Source organism: Lampetra planeri, chromosome 12 (genome assembly GCF_965212315.1).
Source record: "Lampetra planeri chromosome 12, kcLamPlan1.2.h2, whole genome shotgun sequence".
In the NCBI taxonomy this organism is placed as follows: domain Eukaryota; kingdom Metazoa; phylum Chordata; class Hyperoartia; order Petromyzontiformes; family Petromyzontidae; genus Lampetra; species Lampetra planeri.
In genome coordinates, this window is record NC_136118.1 from 11,870,464 (window position 1) to 11,891,078 (window position 20,615).

The window sequence follows — 20,615 nt, forward strand, 5'->3', positions numbered from 1 at the left end:
CCTTTATTAATGCTACCCCTATCCCCTCCTTTTGATGCTGTTAATCCTGCATAATGCACGGGCATAAGTAGTACTAATCACATACCTGCATTTCCAATATCCCCTCCTTTTGATACAAGTTAAGGGGGGAGGGGCTTTTCTGAATGTATAGTGATAAGTCGTATGTTGTCGGTGTAATACTGCGTGCAGTGTAGTAAAGCAACTCGGATTGCCGTGTTACGTAGTGGAATTGCAGGAGGGTGTTATTTTGTTCACGCCATTTGGGGGTTCGGATTAGCGGAGCATTAGAGATCACACTGCCTCGAAGCTCCTCATCTGCCGAGCGGATGCTGTTGTGTTGTAATGCACTTTTATTTCCACTAGATCGCGGACAACAACAGTACAAACACATCGCTGTGTTGTCGGTGGCTTGGATGGCTTAGGGTTCACGACCTTTATCCAAGTACCACTGAGCTCCTCCGTTCAAATCCAAGTTTGAGCCACGTTTCGTTCAAGTGGGTGGGCTCTCAAGCGAAGCGCGTTTTTGGTATCAGCCCAGTCGCCAGTGACTGCACTTTTAAAAATACACCATCGTATTCACTAAATTTTTCACCAACTTCAGCAAATTCCAGTTCTGAAAAGAGTAACATTCTCGATTTGATTGACATGTCACGGACACTTGTTGTACAGTACTTGAATGATGGTGGATCAAGAGGCCTATTGAAGGGACTTAAAAAGTAGTTCCTTGGTGGCATTTACCAGAGCCGTTTTACGGCATTAGAAATACAATTATATACATTTGAGGTAAAATATTAAGGAAAAAAATCACCATTACTATATATTAGCTTTGCAAAGGAGACTGCTACGAGCAGCGATCTAATTCAAGCAAGTATCTGTTACCTTTGTGTTCTTGGAGCTGTTATTCTAAATATAGTGATTTTTTTTCACGAGTTTTTATCGTAGGGAAAATTGAAAACCCTTTGTGCCTTTGTTGCCATTAAAACTACTCTAGTTGAGCAGCCTGTTTTAATTAAAAGGCATTTTTTACAGCATGGCTATTGCGATTCGAGATAAAATGATCTTAATAATTTAACGCCATTCTTATTCCGTCAATTTTCAATTTACCAGCTTAATTGAAACCCAAAATTGGGCAGACACAATGTTTTGATGTCTGCTTTAAGGGTCGGTGTTTGATTAACGTCGCTGGCATTGTACGAACATCAATGCAAAGTGGCGAAGAGGTGTTCCCTAACTTTATTACACAGCGGTCCATCTATTACTTTTTAAACTATAAACTAAACTCTTTATTTTATCAGGTAAGGCCCGCTGAGCTATTTATCTCGTTTTAAGAAGCCTGGCCACAAATGACAGCTCAAAGAATCGTCTCATCACGTGAAAATGTACAACAGCCAAATACTTTAAACGCATGTTTCTAAATGTGGAGTGATTAACCGTAGGACCCAGAGAAAAATCCACGCGACCACAGGGAGAACACGCAAATTCCAAATATACAGGCGTCAGGCTCGGGATAGAACCGTCGACCTCCTGTATACCAGGCGAGGTAGTTAACATCTCGTGCGCGCCACAATGAACCACTGCCAACCACGGACTCTGATGACCACGGGTCGTCGCCATGGCAATGCGTACGCAGTGGGGCTCAACGTGGAGGATAATGCGTGGCAGCGTTATGCTGAAGAGACTGTACGTGCCTCTCTGGCCGGGAGTAGCATTTTGACATGGATTGCCTTCATTTGTGCTTAAGGCTGCTCAAAGTGCCCAACGTGCAGTGAATGTACGCTCGCTGTCAAAATATCGCGTGTTGACGCGTCCTGCGGACACTGATATTCTTCATTCAGTGCGAGGGTGGTGCCTTTGTGAAATTGATGAACACATCCAGGGCGTCGATGTTGTTTTATTCGCTGAGGCACATTTTTGGCGTTCTTCGTGGATAGTGATGGATGCATTTAGTCGACAGTGACGCAGGTTGTCATTGCGGTGGCAAGAGTGTACAGCTTCATATGTCGCCGCATATCTCGTCGGCTGATGTCGGTTGCGAGAGACGACGGGTTAGTGATGCTGTAATGCTTTAATGTGCGGAAATTTTTCTATATTAAATGTCGCATCCCCAAAGGCTCTGCTTGTGGTGGTGAAAGACTGCAGTGATTATAATATGGCACCAGTTATGAAACGCAGTAAATTAGCAGTACAGTACTGTAATTGCGACTTAAATTATTAATTGTTTTCCTAGAAGAACCAGGAGTGTTGAACTAATTGCGAATATGCCGCGAGGAGCACATTTATTTTGGCTACTCTGATAGTTTTGTAAACTGGCTTTTGTTATTACAAGCTTCTTATGTGTGAGGGCATTAAAGGTACTTAAACGGTCCCTTTTAATCAAGTGAATCAATGCAACAGTAAACAAAAAAATACCTGCACGCTTAATTTTTGCATTTCATCTGGCGCCTATCGGCCAAACGCTTAGACCAACGTTGCTTCACAATTTGGGGAGGGATTTATATTTTCATGGTGAATTTTTGCCAATTACTTTGTTCAAAAGTTCCGATGACATGAATAGCGTTGCATAATGCCAGATATGCAAAGTGTATCGGAATCATTTCCAATGCATTTACAACGTGCGTACAACAGGTGAAGCACGTCAACGGTATCAAATTCATATCACGTCCAAATGCGACGACTGCATCTCGAGACGCTTTGCATAAGTGAGGGCAGCACTTAATTTCAGCCGGAACAGTCCAGAAGGCTGTTTGCAGGAATTATATTAACATGCCACATCCATCTCTTCTTATTTTATCCTCACGATAAGCATAGGGGTGGGATACAATTGTGGAGGATTATAAAACACATTCCTGCGGAGGGAGCTGGTAGGAACGTTGGGTTGCTCGGTCAATAGCCAGGGTCAACGGCGGCGTGGTGTATTCCGCAAATATGTCCGACTGTGAGGGCGGGCACAAGCCGGCGTGAGTAGGTTAAACGTTGAGTTTTATAAGGGCACCACGGGGTGATCAGCCCCTCCCCACCCAGCCCCACCCCTCCCACCCCCCACCCAGCCCCTCCCCACCCAGCCCCTCCCCTTCCCACCCTCCCCTCCCCACCCAGCCTCTCACCACCCCCCCAGCCCCACCCTCCCCACCCAGGCCCTCCCCACCCTCCCCACCCAGCCCCTCCCTGCATGACGGACACAATAATCCCCTGTGGGCTGTTGTAACCAGGAGGTTCCTACCAGTATTATAGGTATACCCTGTACTCCAGTGGTAGTGCCTTGCACTGAACATCTCTACTGCCAAGCCGGCCTAGCAACGTTCTGGGAAATATCGAGTGAGGGACGACTTCAGGGAAGAAGCAGAAATACGAAGCGGGAAACAATGACGGGGAAATGCGGGGGAGGGGAAAGAGACCAACACCATGGCATGGCCCAGGGCCAGCGAGCGAGCCAGAGTAGAGAGGGACAAAACAACCAGGGCCCAATGCGGCCCAGAGACGCCAGGGCACATCTGTGAAGCCCAGAGAGATCAGGGCCCATCCACGAGTCCCAGAGAGGCCAGACCCCATCCATGTTGAGGAGCAGTCTTGGGTTGCCGAGACCCTTCCATTTCGGGGTGCTGAGGGGTGAGGCTGGGGCAGCTGGCTGTTCGCAGACTTTTGTCCCCTTTAGAAGGCGTCACGTAGGAAGGTGTTACATAGGAAGTCGTTACATTGGTAGTTATTAAATCACTGGATCCTGAGAGGTGGTGGCAGCTCGGGGAGGCCTTCCTCCAGCAGTGGATTGACCACAGCTGATGATGACGTAGTGTTCCCATCACGATGGGACCCACCAATCCCAGCTTCCATGTAGTATGATTGTAGGCGTAGTATACACTGTTGTGCTAGCGTCAACTCTGCTTTGCGCTGGATATTGATATTCCTGCGATATAGATTGACAGCAGGCCACGGTTTACGGCCTTCATCACTCAATGTAATGGCCAGCGTAAACAAACACAAAGATAATCTGTGGAAGCGCCGTCTTCTTAAACAATAGCTCATTCATTTGCGAGGTTATTTAGGGTTTCTTCGCAGGTTTTAATGTTCTATTAATAGTGGGTGTCTGGACATCCATATTATTCTCCGCAGCACACAGCGTGCTTGTCTGTGGGTACGACGTAAAACCATTCTTTTTTGCAGCAGTCTCAATTCATCCATAGTCCTGCATACAAAGACAAAGATCCCCCGTGTAATTTTAACAGACTGTCGGGGCAAGTGCTGTTAGCGAGTAGCGCCTATGAAGGCCGGCACAGCACTTGAGGGGGTGGGTGGCCAGCACCATGCCCGGCCGCCTTTGTCTCCCGAGTGGCCAGTGTTTACACACCGCACCAGGCACTTATTTGAGCCTGAGTCCACCTAGAGGAGGCCCAAAAACGGTTTAAATATTTGCTAGAACTCGGGTGACTGTTCGTAGCACAATGCGCTAACTATTGCGCCACCGTTCTCCACATATAATGCACATTTATTGCAAACATTGCCTTGCATACGTCTATGTAAGAACACGTCCCCAGCTTCAGTATTTGTGCACGTGTACACTAATTGCAAAGAAAACATCACCATCATTATCATCATGTTCAGCATTGTCAGCATCATGTTGATCATAGTTGTCATAGCCAACACAGGCATGTATTGGTCAAATTACTATCGATATAGAGGCTTGCTTGGTCTGAGAAGTATTTAGCATATTTGACAAATTTGCTTAAAATTGCAAGAAATACGACAACTTGCAGTGCAACATTTATTTGTCGTGCCGCTGATTTAAGGCCCACCGTGAGAGGACATTACGGGACACCAGGCTGTGATGTGTTACAGAAACATGATATGAATTATGGTAAAAAGTTTCATTCGTAAGTCACGGTTGATTTACACACATGGTCCTGTTAAAAGCAAATGCTGCTTACATTTTTTTTGAAAGTGCTATGTTAGAAACCAAAAAAAAGCTAAAATTGTATTCAACCAAAATTAAATGCATTGATTTCTATGCTCATTTCATGTTAAGACCTCATAACCCCATTTGAGGATGATTTTCTTTCAGTGTCGGATGAAATTACTTCATTCCGATTCGTGGCGCTACAGTTTTAGGGTTAATTACTTTACAGGCTCGGCGTAAAAAATGGACGAAACTGTTTTTATTTCACTGGGGGCACCATTTATATGTTGCTTATTCATATCGCAGCCATTATTGTTGCCAGGGCTGCCATGGGCTACAAGGAATTCTAAGTGGTAGAGTGAGGTACATTTATATTGCATTAAATGGGAATTTTTTTTTGGTTTCAGTTTGCGTCTGTGCCTTCATGTGTGGTGCAAAATTCGCTTTGTTTCGAGCACAGCTGCACTGTTGCGTTGGGATTCATTGCAACTAATTTTTGCGCGTGCGTGCTGTGCAAAGTTGTCGATTTGGCGCAATGGTAACGAGTGCAGAATGTGTCTGCAAGCGCTGATAATTACGCACGCGGGCCAATCGACGCTCGGAAACGTACCCCGTCAGTTTCTCTATTCCGTGATAAATCCATGTTGACATTTAAATGAATGCGCTTATACCTTTGAAAAAGTAAAAAAAAAATATTGTCGCCGGTATTCATAGGTTTGGTGAGCACACAACGACTGCTGTGTGAACACGTATCATTAAATTGCCCGGTGACATCACGCGGGCGGTAACATTTAGAAACATGAGCGAGCGCCCGTGCGTCTGCAGTAATTGGCATTCGCCGAGCTTAAATGTGAACGCCGCAGTGTTATTATTATTTTTATATTATTTTTATTTTTGTTACACACGGGATATATATACGCGTGGGTTTTTTCTCGCCCGTGTGTCGCGAGAGCGTGGGCGCTTCGCCGGGTGCCTTGTCATGCCTGTGAGCCCTCTCACCTGTCCATCGACTTCTGTCCTGGCCCACAAAAGCCAAGCTCGTGTCCAGTCTAATTAATTGAACTGGGGGGGATGGGGGGGGGGGCGGCAGGAGGAACCCACCTGACTGATGTGCTGTGACCCAGCGGTGACAAATACAGATGCTCGTTGCCAACAGGAGCCAGGGATTTTTTAAAAACAAAGTGGTGTCTGCCTCGGAGTCCTGCGGGGACTCCACACTTGCCGTCTGGGTCTCCTTTCCAGAACGATTGGCGAGTGTCCGATACGTCTGGCTCTCTGTTTTATATTCCCTGGCCCGTTGCGTCTGAAAATCCAGACGCTGAGGCTGTGTGAGGAGGTTTGTTTTTAAAGCTGCCTTAATTTTTCTGACCAAGTTACTTGAGGAATATGTTATTAGAAGGGAATGAGAAAGCAAGATTTAACAACACATTTTTTTAACTGCCAGGTCACACGTACAGTACGTGTGACCTGGCAGTTCCTCTATGACCTCTGGGATGAATCCAGTGGGTCCAAACTTTTCTTGGAATGAGGACAACTTCACACCCCCCCCCCCCTCCTTAAAATATCACAGAACCCCATCACAGTTTTTATTTAGGTTCATAGTGCGGTGAAAAGACCACTGCTCCCCTGCCTTTGTCGCCACAACTACACTGACCCTCGCTCCCATGAACATGAACAAACTCGTGGTTTTAAGCTAAACTTAACGTCGGTAGCGCGCTCGTTCCTGAGGGGTTATCTCTGTGAGAATTTCACCAATTTTGTATTCTGTGGCGCGATATTATCTCCCTCGCCCTGATATACGGGAGGTCGTAGGTTCGATCCCGACCCTTGATGCCTGTTGTATATTTGGAGTTTGCGTGTCTCTCTCCCCGTGGTCGTGAGGATTTTGCTCCACATTTAGAAACAACAACAACAATAGGCATTCAGAATATATGGCTGCTATACATTTCCACGTGATAAGCCACTTCGTTAGGCTATCATTTGTGGCCAGGTCGCTTCTGAAAAACAACTATATAGCTCAGTGGACCTTACCTAGTTAAATAAAAATAGTTTAGTGTAGAATTTTACGATTGATGATATTTGCCTCCAATACCCCAGGTTGTGAACCTTTGGGCCTAAGCGGGTCCCTGGATAAAGAAGATTCATAAGCAATTATTTAATGCACATTGGTGTCCTTGCACGAGGGTTGATATAAGTAACGTTGCCTTGCTGCGTCCATTTTTGCAAACGATATATTCAAGCCATTATCTACTGCCGTGAAACCCGTTGACGTCACCGGCGTGACAATGAAGCTTCCTTGTTCGCTGTACACTGCGCATTCACAGCGGTCACGCTGCGTGTGTCATCTGGTCCAAGGTTCTTCAGCTCTGGCTGCTGCCGCTGCCCACCTCTGCTATGAAGTGCGTAGCCACGGTTAACCGTGCGAAAGCATTTCAGGCATGAATACGTACAAGGTGGCATGACGTCCCCATCCACCATTGCCGTCTCTTTGGAGGCCATTGTAAAAATTAATAAACGCAATGCCTCTCCCCGTAGACAGTGGTGGGCAACTTCACCGTACGTAGCCTTCGGCTTTCTGCATTCTCGCCGGTCAACCCGCTTCCTCAATGAACTTGCGAATTTCACACACATGGAAAAGATGTGGGAGGTGTATGTGTTCCACCCCCCCTCTCCGCCGCTGAGAGTCCCATCTTTTCCGGAGAGTCGACAAGCAAAGTCAGTTCGTGTGTACTTTAACGAAATGAAAAAATTCACCTGACATATAAGAAAACACACAATTTCAGCGATTCGCCCGTGGAAGATAATTTTACGAGTACAACCACCCCCGTGTAGATGTGCTGCCAGTGGGGGGGGGGGGGGGTGGCTCGTTTTATTTCTGTGTCCGTTTCGGCAGAGATTATGAGTTCCGTGGGGGGTGGAGGGGGGTGTTCAGCGGCTTCATGACACTTTCCTACTCCAGAAAGAATATTTAATGAGAAATGGCTTTATGCCCTCGAATCGAATAGCGATGGGAATATCCCGGGCTGCGCTATGTGACCGTGAAGATCCTGGATATCCCACATTATAAAGTTTGGGTTGTCTTTGTGTGCACGCACAGAACTTTCGATGTCTTCCAAATCCTTCGAATGTTTTTGTTCATCATCTTCCGTTATTATTATTATACACTGTCTTTGCTTCAGTGTTATTTGTAGTCCATCGCCACTGAATCTGATGCGCGTTAATTCATTTCATTTGCATCGAAGCTTGGAACGTCTTAAATTTAGATCAGTCACGACTGTTGAGTGGCATTGGAGAGTGGCGCAGGTATTTTCGGCACCTGGCATCATAATTATTTTTCACAGACACAGTCTATCGTCAACGTATTGCTGACAAACAGTAACGTAGCACGTAAAAAACATAGCCTGGCTCATATAACCTCCCTGCAAATAAATATATAAATAACCCACAACACAGGAAGGAGCCTTGTATAATTACCAACACAGGGGGGCATCGCTAGGTGTGGGCTTTCCGAGGTTTTGGAACAGACTGTGCAAATATTTTCGAGAAGTAAATAAATGACAGACGTATATGCTATCTTTAGCTCTTGTTGTGTACGCACCGCTGTCAGTTTACAGCACCGTGTAATAGAGCAAAGGTCCAGCCCTGCAATCGCCTGCCTCTCTCGCCAATGCAGGCGGAAGAGAGAAGCTTTGGGGGCCACTCTGGATAGTAATGTTGGGCCCCACTCTTCCACCGCTGGGGTCGCACATCCTCGAAAGACGTGCGAGCATCACCTGACACTTTACCCCTCCGCACGCGGCGACCCCGCCGATAAATTTCCCATTGCCGTGTGCTCAGCGGTGGTGGGAGGAGGGTGGTGCGGTGGGGTGGAGATTTAAGAAATTCGCCCCATTGTTTCAACCGCTGCCAATCGAATTCGAACCCGCCACCCACTTTTAGATTGCAAGTCCACTGCGCTAATCGTCACACGGCGGTAGCCCCCCCCCCCGCACGTGTGTTTGAAATTTCAGAAGCTGTCCTTCACCTCTCCGCGGCGCGGGCGGATCAGCGCTGATTTAGTTTGAAGTCCACGTGGGATCGAACGACTCCCACTGAGCTGCTTTTGGTTTTGCACGTCAAGGTTCGCCTTACCTGGCTAGCTACGCAGAGACGATCCCCAAAGGCTGGGGGAGGTGTCGGTGGAGGGAACACACGCTGTGATAGGGAAGTGGATTATTACACATCCCATTCCCAATTGTTTTTCTTTTAACGCGTTGTAAGCCAGAGAGATACGTGTGTCTATGTGTGTGTGTGTGTGTTGAGGGATGGCTTCGTGCTTTGAAAGCAAGAGGGTGGAAGTTCAAATCCTGATAACATACGTCTTCCTGGAGCTTGTTTCTTTTAGTTAATTGCTGCTGCCAATTAAATTTTTCATCCTCATTGGGGCCAAAGAGCTGCATCGTTTCATAAATTTGGTGTTGTGGTTGGCGCAGTAGTAATACGAGCAAAGCAAAGAGGCGTGCAGTGCAAGTTTGCTGAGCAAAAACAAATATTGTTGGAGGGACTCAACTGACACCTCGCAGAATATGATACCTAGAGCAATTATTGAAACGGATCGGGATCATCATGATGAAATTAGGAGGCGAACTCGAGCAGGATGGATACATTTTGTAAATTATTTGGTAATGAAAAAACAACATACCATGGCGCATACTCAGCAGCTGTGACATTGAACAGAAACATGGGCACTGACAAACAAAATGGAACAAAAGTGGAAGTGTTTTAAAGAAGTCTTAGGAGATGCGTGCTTGGGAGTACCACGGAGAGACAAGGAAGAGGAACACATGGATGAAGAAACAGATGCACATCCGACAGACCGTATAATGACTCGTGAGTAACGTAAATTATTTTGCACGGGATGCATCTTTCTACACGGGATGCATCGGCGATGGACATGGCTGCGATCGAATAGCAGCCAAAAGAAGGGGAGTATAACCCGGCGCAGTCAGAATGAGAATCTGTATTCGTGGTGGAGGAATCCGATGAGCTATAAAGTAATTTTTTTCTCACATATGTCCAAGTAAAGGGTGGGGTCAGAAAGTTGCAACAACAAACAATAAAAAACACCCGATATGAGTGCAATGTGTAGGTAAGGTAAGCAAATAACTACAAAATATATATTTTTATTTTTGATCAAGTAAAGCCCACAGCTATTAGCTTCTTTTTCAGAAGTGACCTGGCCAGAAATAATAGTTCAATGAAATGGCTCGTCACGTGGACATTTGTAGTGGCCAAATGATCTAAATAATCTAAGCGCAAGGAGTCAAGTTCCCGCGTAGGAATGGTATGGAGTTTGGCATTACAAGGCCGCCACGGCCGGCAATGGCATGCAGAAACCCACATCCAGACCATGGCTGATGATGAGGATGGTGGTGGTGATTGATAGTTTCGCGAGTGACGGTGAGAGGATGATTGACGGGCATTGGCATTGACCGCACTCAAGAAGCATTTACACTGGGCAATTTCTCCAAAAACGCTTCGTATAGTGCCACGTGAAAACATTTGAACGCCATGAACTTCAGCACTTGCAATAACACAGTAAGACAACAACACGACTGTCATCGCACAGCATTCTGCTGACTTGCAGATGTTGGGGAAGCGTATTTATATGAACATTTTAAGAAAACGGTGAAGATCTTTGCCAAAGCATTACCCCTTAGACCAATTTGTATGATCAAGGAGTTTCCCTGGCATCACAGCTTGGCTCTGCTTTTTGGGCTGAAACTAACCGAACTGATTTATGTGGAATGTATCTGAGTGTTATCCACTTGCAAGCAGTTTTTTTCCTGGTTAAATGAAAAACAATTACTACGAACTTAGCAACCCCGCTGCTCCCTGGACAAAAATTATATCGGTTGTTTAAATACCTGACATGGGCAATACGTTACATTGCCTGCATTCCGATAAATTTAATTAACAACAATAATAATCTAGTACATTTAGTATTCGTGCCACGGAGGCACTTGTTTGACTGACACGGTGCACAGTAGTTTTATCGGTAGGGGGCGACGTTTGCTGGGCTAATCTCTTTTGAAACTTTGACCATGCTGCCTGCACGTGACGACGGCCCTCGTTTTGAAATTGACGCCACGTCAGGCTTTTCGACAGCCGCCGTGAACCAGGCGGTTGTCGACGTTGCGGCGTCAAACCCCCGCGGCATTCTGGAAATTGCCCGATGATGCTGCTCGGAATGACCCCGCACCTCCTGATTATTGGCGCGGTTGGGTGTGTGCATGTTGAACTTATTTGGCACCGTCCGTGGCCAACCCTGCTAATCGGAGGTGAAATAACGTGGCAAAACCTAGCAGTAGCCCAATAAATATCACGCGAAAGAATATGCGAAATAAAAAATACTCTCTCAGTATGAGCAGCTGTCATCGTTTGGTATTCTAGAAATGTAGTTATGTACGTTGATCTTCTTTCGCACTGTACTTAACCAACCGTGATAATCGGAGGTGCGCGATGTAGGGTGCGAACGAAGTTCAGCTTGCATACATACCAGCAAAACGTCGTACCAGTTTGCTAAATGTTGCGGATTTGCGCTCTAAAATACCGGTGTGCTGAAGCAATAATAAATTGGCTCGTTTGTTTGCTTGACAGCTCTGTTTGGCTGTGTCAGTCAGGTGGAGGGTGGGATTACGACACAGATTGGCATTGCATTCGCGCAATCTGACCCAAAAATCAATTGCGTATCACACCATTGCTCGCGGGAGCTTGCGTGTCAAAAGTCTAACGGAGGTTGCCAGGATCGTAGCAAAGTGTGCTCAAACCACCACTCCACTGCACACAGCAGTGTGCACACACGTACTGGTTGCACAGACATTGTGTGTCTTGTTTATAGCTCGAATGTAATCAAATCCTGTGCAAGTGCAGTACACGGCGTACAATGCGTGAACTTGTGTGTGTGTGTGCGCCAACTGGGTGCACACGCGTGTTTGGCCGTGCGTGTTGACCGTGCGTGCTGTGGCTGACCCGGGGGAGGGGTGCGAAATATCGTTGGGTGTCTTTTTGGCCATATCTCAAAATGTTTGGTGGTTGTCCAAGCTCCCCACGACGCCCAACCGCGGTGGCTGCGGCTCCCATGGCTGATGAGGCCCACGCAAGCAGCCGAGCCCGCAAGGGAAGGGAAGGCGGCGTCTGTCGCAAGCGTGCGGATATGAGACACGCTCGTTACGAGAGTTGCGTGTGACGCCCACGGGCGGCGGGGGTGGAGGGGATGCACCGGGGGCCGAAGGTCAATGTGGCAGTGGCTCTGAATATACAATGCCAGTGTGTACCTCCCTTAATGTGCCTGTGCACCCTCGCCCGCTCGTAAAAAGAGACGGATGACTAAAAAGAATACATTTGGCGAGGATACTACAATAAAAACATATTTTGTGCGTGCTTACATAACACGCATCACTGTAGAAATGTGCTCGTGAATGTGCGAGTACACAATTGTGTATAATACAGTACCTGCATGCATAGACTCGAAATATGGTTATGCAATGTGCATATGTAGCAGAGCTGGGATGATTGATTACACGAATTCATGTTCGAAAATTTAGAATCGACTACTTTTTTTGTGCGAGATTGATTGGGCCCCTTTTAAAATAGTGGTCGCCACGACTAGCGCTACACGGCTTTTGGTGATGCCAATGACCTCATGATGTCAATGACATCATGATGTCAATGACAACCTCCCGCCCCACTGAGCACCATCCAGCAGCACACGTGGGAATCTGTGCGACTATTTTCTTGTTTTAAATTAATTGAATCGCTAATCGGTGGCGTATTCGATGACTTACATGATCACGGTAGCCCAGCACTGGTAACATTTACATATATACGTGTGTAAAACACACGTGCTGTCTCTCATCAAGATTTATTTGTTTCTGTATTTCTGTGCGAAGTGAACGTGTTTGATTTTTGGGTTTCCCCCACGGATTGTGAGGAGGAGGAGGAGGAATTGTTTACGTTATTGTCAAATGCGATACGGTATTGCACGTTGCATTTTAAAGCGTGATCTCATATCTCTATAATTTGTTATATTAGAATCACAATATTTATATATACTGGAGGAATCCGATAAGCTATACAGCTTTTTTCCACAGATGTCCAGTAAGGGCACGGGTTAAGAACAAAGTGTCTCTGAAGCCTTTGACATGCACCTCAACATTTGATCCTTATGGTGGTACCCCGGGGTACCAAATAATACAAAATGGCCGAGGCAATTAAATGTTTTATTTCTGGGACACTATTTTTACCAGGGGTGTTACTTCACTCCGTGACTGGGGTACCGATCAATCCGAAATCGGTGCTACTCCATGATGTCGAAACGCAGCGAGGACGATTGCGCTGAAACCCTGAACGCTCGCGGTACGCACCGTGGTGGTGCATCGTGTACGGCTCGTCGAGACGAGTCGATTGCCGCATCGCCGACCATCAACAGACTAAAAATGGCTGCATCACGGACATTAAGCGAGAGCCGGGGTATCGTCATGAGGTTCATTTATTGTATAAAATTAATCCTTGTGAATCGTTACTCGTTGTGACTTGGCATGTGGACCTCACGTCAACCCATGTCAGGAAAAGGGTTGAAGGTTTCCCACTTGAACGTGGTTAAAAACATCGTTTCGTGAGCTTGCATAATGCCATGGTTATTTAGCATAAAAAACATCACTGTGGAATGAATCTCGCAATGTTGCCTAGACTACCAATATTGGGCCTCTTCATTTGCTCCACATCTCAATTTGCAAACGACGTCCATTGCAGCAGCGCACTGCAAAACACGCCCAACTGCAGATGCCACATGGCGGGTCTGGTCAGCGCACGAGCACGTTTAAGCTTTCAGTATTGCAGCTAATCACCGCTTTGCCAACCGGTGGAGATCAGCTGTCTTTGTGGGGGGGGGGGTGAACATGGACAAAAGAGAGAGAGAGAACAAAAACGTAGCCTTGTCAAATGTTATTGTGCTGCATGACCTTGGCACAAGCCATATTCCTTCTTGATTTGAAGCTTTCGTGACGGCAGGAATCCATACTCTTTGGTTCTTTCGGTAAAGTCACGTAGGTGCCTGATGACGATTGCTTGCGTTGCGGTCGAAACGTCGGGATCTATTATTTTTTCTACCTACGTGACTTTACCGAAAGAACCAAAGAGTATGCCATATTCCGTCGCGCCAGCACTTGGTCGCAGGGCGACGTGCGTGCGTGTGTGCGTGCGTGCGGTGTGCGTGCGTGCGTGCGTGCGTGTGTGCGAGCCGACGTTTTGCGCTCCGTCGGATTGTGCCTTTGCTGCATTGTGGCACCCCGCTACTCTTTGACAGCTGTCTCCTGAGCCCAACCCTTGGAAAACCAAGGCTGCCAAATCGTGGCACGTGCGCTCTTAAATGTATAATTTATTGCCTTTTTGTATTCCTCTGCCTCGGCATTAAAACATGACACGTATTTATCTTTTTTTTTCTGGGAGCTGGGTGGAAACTATGTCCAGCAGGCTCAGGCAAGCTGGACGCACTGTTTTGTTTAAAGTAATGAATTAAGATGGTTCGACGGGCGGGTGTCAACTTTTTACGTTGAAATTTGAGTATGTGACATGGCTTTACACTGCAGGTTACTTTCTGGGCCCATTCGCCTCTGTACTGAGGTGAAGCAAGCCCTCCAGTCACGAGTCTCGAGTCCACTGGGTCACAGTCTGCAGCCTTGGGGTGTCTTGGATCGAAGGGACTTCGAGGACTTGAGTGTTTAAAAGTGTAATGTTGCGTTAGGCGGTTTATTAGATGGTTACGAGTTTTGCTTCAGTGTCATTACTCCAACACAAGCTTTTCTAACTGTCACGAATCAGCCGGCTTAGAGGATCTGGCCTTGACACTGGCTTAGACCTCAAAGGCTCCTCCTGTGCCTTGGCCTCAGCTTTGACCTCATGGGTCCTCACCTCCTGGCCTTCAATCCAAGGCTGACAGTCATTTGAAAAATAATCGTGCAATACAAAGCAAATATGTGCATGTATGCAGCTCACTGCTCCGGCCAGAGGCCCTGTGGATTACTGGTATAAATTTATGAACGCATTAATTCCATAATTCCATTCTGATTTTGTTTATGTCCAATACTCGATGCGTTTTACCTTGGCGTACCAAACAACCCCCGTTTGTGTGTGTATGTATGCGAGCTCGATGGAAAGATGCATTCGAAAAGCAAAGGGCTTTGTGTGTATGCCGTCCTCCTCTGTCCTTGATTCCATTCTCCGTTCATTTTGCATCTATTCTGTTGAATAGTAGAACTATGCGCTGCCTCAAGGCGACTTTCGATGCCATGCTTATGCAAGAGGTGATTGATGCGAGGCAGGGAATGCACTCTTCTCACAGTTCCTTATGTAACTTTTCAGAAACATTTTATCTTGTCGCCAAGTTGACGCGTTGAAATGTTGCATTGTGATTTTGTGTGCACGTGAGTACTCCATCTGGTGGTTAACTTTGTCTTATTTCAGATTTCAGTTATATATAATGCTTTTGTCGTGGCGTCTGCCCAGAATAATATTATCGGGATCATAGTTCTGGTCTTTTAAGAATTAAGTTTTTTAAAGGTCAAGGAAAATTCCTTTTCAGTTTAGGGCTGTCCAAACCTCGGTGCCGATTGTTGAATCGTAAGATTGAGGCCTTGAATACGAGCCAGGCACACGTCCTGAAAGCGCTCCTCGTACACCAAGCAGTGACCAAACTTTAAAATGCACAGACCTGTCCTTTTATTGCTGGGCAGCGTTTTGTGCTTCCTTACCGCATTGCCAATAAACACCCTGGTCCACGTGTCATGTAGTATACACCGTCATTAACGCCGCTAAATGCTTTAAAGCCCCTTTTGTAAATCCTCTGCCGCGATGGAGAAGGCCTCACAATTGCCACGTCGCGGTCAAGGGAGTCGTTGGACCATATTTGGCCGGGCGACGGTCCAGGGCTTGGCAACCCGCAGCTCCGGTGCCGCGTGCGATTCTTTGAAGGATTCTCGCTATGTGACGGTTATTTATTAGGGATCACCGCCGTCTCGTATTCACGTGGAATTGCGGCTCTTGAAGTGTGCATTTATTTATTTTTTACCGAATTCGAAAAAATAAGTCAAAAAGGGTCTTGTCATTTTTGGTTGCACTGGTCTGTGTGGGTGGGTGGAGTGGGGGCTCCGGGTGGTCACCAGGTTCGTAGCGCAATGCACCGGCCACTGCTGCGCTGCGTTTCTACCCCAGCGCTGTCGTGCTTACCCCGCTTTTACGTCGGGGATGCCTTCCCGAATGAAAGGTGCGACGACGAAAATCGAAACGATGTAAATCACAAGCGATTTTGCAGGGTAGGTAGGTGTGGAGGGTAGGTAGGTGTGCAGGGTAGGTAGGTGTGGAGGGTAGGTAGGTGTGCAGGGTAGATAGGTGTGGAGGGTAGGTAGGTGTGCAGGGTAGGTAGGTGTGGAGGGTAGGTAGGTGTGCAGGGTAGATAGGTGTGGAGGGTAGGTAGGTGTGCAGGGTAGGTAGGTGTGCGGGGTAGGTAGGTGTGGGGGGTAGGTAGGTGTGCAGGGTAGATAGGTGTGGAGGGTAGGTAGGTGTGCAGGGTAGATAGGTGTGGAGGGTAGGTAGGTGTGCAGGGTCGGTAGGTGTGGAGGGTAGGTAGGTGTGCAGGGTAGGTAGGTGTGGAGGGTAGGTAGGTGTGGAGGGTAGGTAGGTGTGGAGGGTAGATAGGTGTGGAGGGTAGGTAGGTGTGGAGGGTAGGTAGGTGTGCAGGGTAGGTAGGTGTGCAGGGTAGGTAGGTGTGCAGGGTAGATAGGTGTGGAGGGTAGGTAGGTGTGCAGGGTAGGTAGGTGTGCAGGGTAGGTAGGTGTGGAGGGTAGGTAGGTGTGGGGGGTAGGTAGGTGTGCAGGGTAGATAGGTGTGGAGGGTAGGTAGGTGTGCAGGGTAGGTAGGTGTGCAGGGTAGGTAGGTGTGCAGGGTAGATAGGTGTGGAGGGTAGGTAGGTGTGCAGGGTAGGTAGGTGTGCAGGGTAGGTAGGTGTGGAGGGTAGGTAGGTGTGCAGGGTAGGTAGGTGTGCAGGGTAGGTAGGTGTGGAGGGTAGGTAGGTGTGGGGGGTAGGTAGGTGTGCAGGGTAGATAGGTGTGGAGGGTAGGTAGGTGTGCAGGGTCGGTAGGTGTGGAGGGTAGGTAGGTGTGCAGGGTAGGTAGGTGTGGAGGGTAGGTAGGTGTGGAGGGTAGGTAGGTGTGCAGGGTAGATAGGTGTGGAGGGTAGATAGGTGTGGAGGGTAGGTAGGTGTGCAGGGTAGGTAGGTGTGCAGGGTAGGTAGGTGTGGAGGGTAGGTAGGTGTGGAGGGTAGGTAGGTGTGCAGGGTAGGTAGGTGTGCAGGGTAGGTAGGTGTGGGGGGTAGGGAGGTGTGGAGGGCGAAGGCTGGGAGGCGACGGGAAACGAGGATGGGAAGCAAATGGGGAAGTGGTATTTTTATTAAAGTGATGGACTTATTTGTGAAATGACGTAAATGGGTGAGACGTACATCATGGGTATTACCAGAGGTGCGACAAAGTCATTGTTATGCAAGTCCAAGTCGAGTCGCAAGTCATCAAATTCATGACTCGAGTCTGACTCGAGTCCAAGTCACATGACTCGAGTCCACATCTCATAGGTGGGACAAAGTCATTGTTATGCAAGTCCAAGTCGAGTCGCAAGTCATCAAATTCATGACTCGAGTCTGACTCGAGTCCAAGTCACATGACTCGAGTCCACACCTCTGGGTATTACTGTATAATATATAGTCCATTTATTTAGAACTTGGTTGACTTTTGTTGGCTGCCGGTCGCTATCATCCTTTTAATCTTCCCAACGAATTCCAAGGGACATGTCAGATGTTTGGCGAACCCAAACAAAAAAACGATTGAAACGTGTTTTTTTTTTAAACGCTCTCTTTGAATCTTGCTTGGCCACAAATGAAGTGGGCCTTCTCGTTCGGGAAACCCGCGTGCTAATTGACCCAACTGTGTTCATAATTAAACGTCAGATTCGTCTGCCTAAACCAAACGCCGCCGATTGTGTTGATGCAAACGGCACGCAAAGTAACGCACCATTACGCCCGCCAGTCGTGCCGCGTTTGCTCGCTGATGGCGCTGCTTCCCTCCTAATTCCGTAACAGCTAGCTGCCTTTTGCAGCCTCTGTTGCGTTAAAGGAGAGGGGGAGGAGAGGAAGCGACGAGACTCCGCTGCCCCCAACGTCCTTGCTGCCAGCCAAACGGAGGCGCGAGAGCTCGCGCGCCGAAGGCAAATAACAAGAAAAAACAAACCCAAGACGATCGCAGCGCCTGCGCTGTGGCTGCACGGCGTCCCCTGGAACACCGTGTCCCATTAGCGGACCGCTAAAGCCCTCTGGCACCCCCACCCCGTGCCGCCGGCTCCACGCTTGCGGCGCGGGCAGACCCCCGCGGACGGCCTTTTTGTCATTCACGCACGTGCGTTGCGTCGCAGCCGAATTAACCACCCGCTGATGGCTGCAGTCGTGTGTAAGCCGCCTTGTGTGTGCAAGCGGAGTGGCGTTGCTGCTGCTGCTGCCGCGACCGCTGTGGGTTGTTTTTTTTTAATTTTCAAGATGCAACGTTGGCGCTGCAGTCTCTTGCACTCCCTCCCCGTCCCCTGAGCAAGAGCGAAGTTGTTTCAGGGTTTGCGGCGCGTTGCTGCCCTCTGCTGGATGGATGTGGCACAGAGCGAAAGCCCTCTCTGAGAGGGGGCCCCCTCTTGGCTTCCCTGATGCCTGCATCTGAAGTGGACACGGGAGGGTGGTCTCATCTTGTCTTAAAGGAATTTATATAGCGCCTCGACCAAAGCGCTTTACGAGGGATTACGAACGGTACAGTGTAGCAATGTAATGGTGGAGATGAGACCAATTAAGTAGATGAGAAGAAGCAACGGGGGGGTGGGGGGCAAATCTGTGATGCGTGAATTCGGTGAAAGTTGATGACCGTCAATGATGATGAATGTATTGAGTGAAAGGGGACTGAATGAAAGCTATATGAGAATATGAGGAGGGAAAAGTGACGGTGGCGGTTATGAGGGGGAAGATTACGTGGTCGTGGGGTGAGCTCGGGAACGATTAGTGAGTTTTGGGTGCGGAATGTAAACGAGCGAGCGAAGGTGACTGTTTAATGTGGAGGGGAAGTTTGTTCCAGTGATTGAGCGTAAGGAGAGACGGCAAAGATTGAGTGACTGCACGAGCCTTTTATGTGCGCACAAGCTGAGACCATTAATTCGTAGCATGTGTCCAGTCCGCTCTTATGCATATCATAAGCATCATTGACGACCACACAATCAATCTGCTACTTTTGGCTGTGTTAAATAGAAATTAGTTTGTAATTGCAGAAACGTTTTTCTTGGGTGCAACGTGGAAGTGAGTTCCATAATTTTTCTTCTTTTGAAAATCCATTCGACCACCACTGGGAGAGAGAACACGCGAACTCCAAACATACAAAAGGCATCGGGGTGGGGATCGAATCCAGGACCTCCTGCGTACCATGCGAGGGATATAACATCTCCGCGCCACTGTGGCGCCCGATCAAAATATCGCTTGGGAAACGTGGGTTGTGGTTGTTTGGCGGTTGTTCCATTCCACCAGTTCGTCGTGACAATGCACTTTGGGTATTCCTAGCTTAGTCACCAGCCCCCTTCTCAAATTTTTTTACATCCTCCCAGAATATCGACACGGAACTCGGTGAGACGTTTTCATTACGTCGTGCTGTTGCTGGTTTAAAATAAAGTAAAAAAGAAAATACATTGAGCTGGAGCGAGCCTTGGTGTCGCCGCATCTGTAGGAGGAGGTGGTTTTGACTAACTGTCAAAACAACCCCTAATCTGTGGCGCAGAGCAGCGAGCGACGTCTCATCTGCCCATCGTAGACACGGGAGGGAGGATTGTGTGACGTTGTTTTGAGTCCGTATGTCCAACAAGCCTTTCATATTTTACGGCTAAAGCACCTGGCGCGCGTCTTGGCTGGCCGCAGAGAGTTTGTCTGTCTCACTTAAACACCGTTCATATTGGACTCTAATCTTTAAAACGGGTTCTTTTGATGAATTATAATATCCTTGACCTGGAGATCACTGTCTGATTTAAAGGCCTATTCAAATGAAAAAAATGTTGAGTCTATGCTGTCAAAATACTGCTTTCTTGCACCATGGTTTTCATTTTGTCTTCACGTAATGGGTGGTAAGTTGACGTTAATGTTGAGGTGAACACAGTGGGTGATGCATCACACTTTAAAGGGCCTCATTGGTACTCTTATCTTAAGTTTGACAGTTTATAAAAACTGTGGGGGAATAATTTAACATCACTTCCAACAAAGATTAAATTCGTATCAGTGAATCACTTTACAGGGATAAGTTCATTCATGGGCATCTTCAAGGAAACGGAATCGATGAATGAATGCAACTGTAGGTCACAACATCTCGAACATATTTTGAAGGATTCTTTTAAGCTGCTACCCATGTGTCTTTACCTACGTATGTCGCCGAGTATGAAAGGTTTTGAAAATACTCCATATTATTACAGGGACTCCTTTACTTACGAACGAGTTAGGTTCCAGAGGTCTGTTCGTAAGTCGATTTGTTCAACTTTACTCCTGTCGATTCCAAACATGCTGCACGGCATGTACACTAAACACGGGGAATGGCTTTATAAAGTAGTATCATCTCCTTTAGATGTAGATGCCACC

The 20,615-nt window shown here is 47.5% G+C and overlaps 1 protein-coding gene across 3 annotated transcripts in view; it reads left to right on the top strand.

Moving 5' to 3' along the window:
- Positions 1 to 20,615, top strand: part of ATRN (attractin) — a 298,845-nt gene that overhangs the window by 80,975 nt on the left and 197,255 nt on the right. The gene's annotated exons all lie outside the window — the stretch shown is intronic.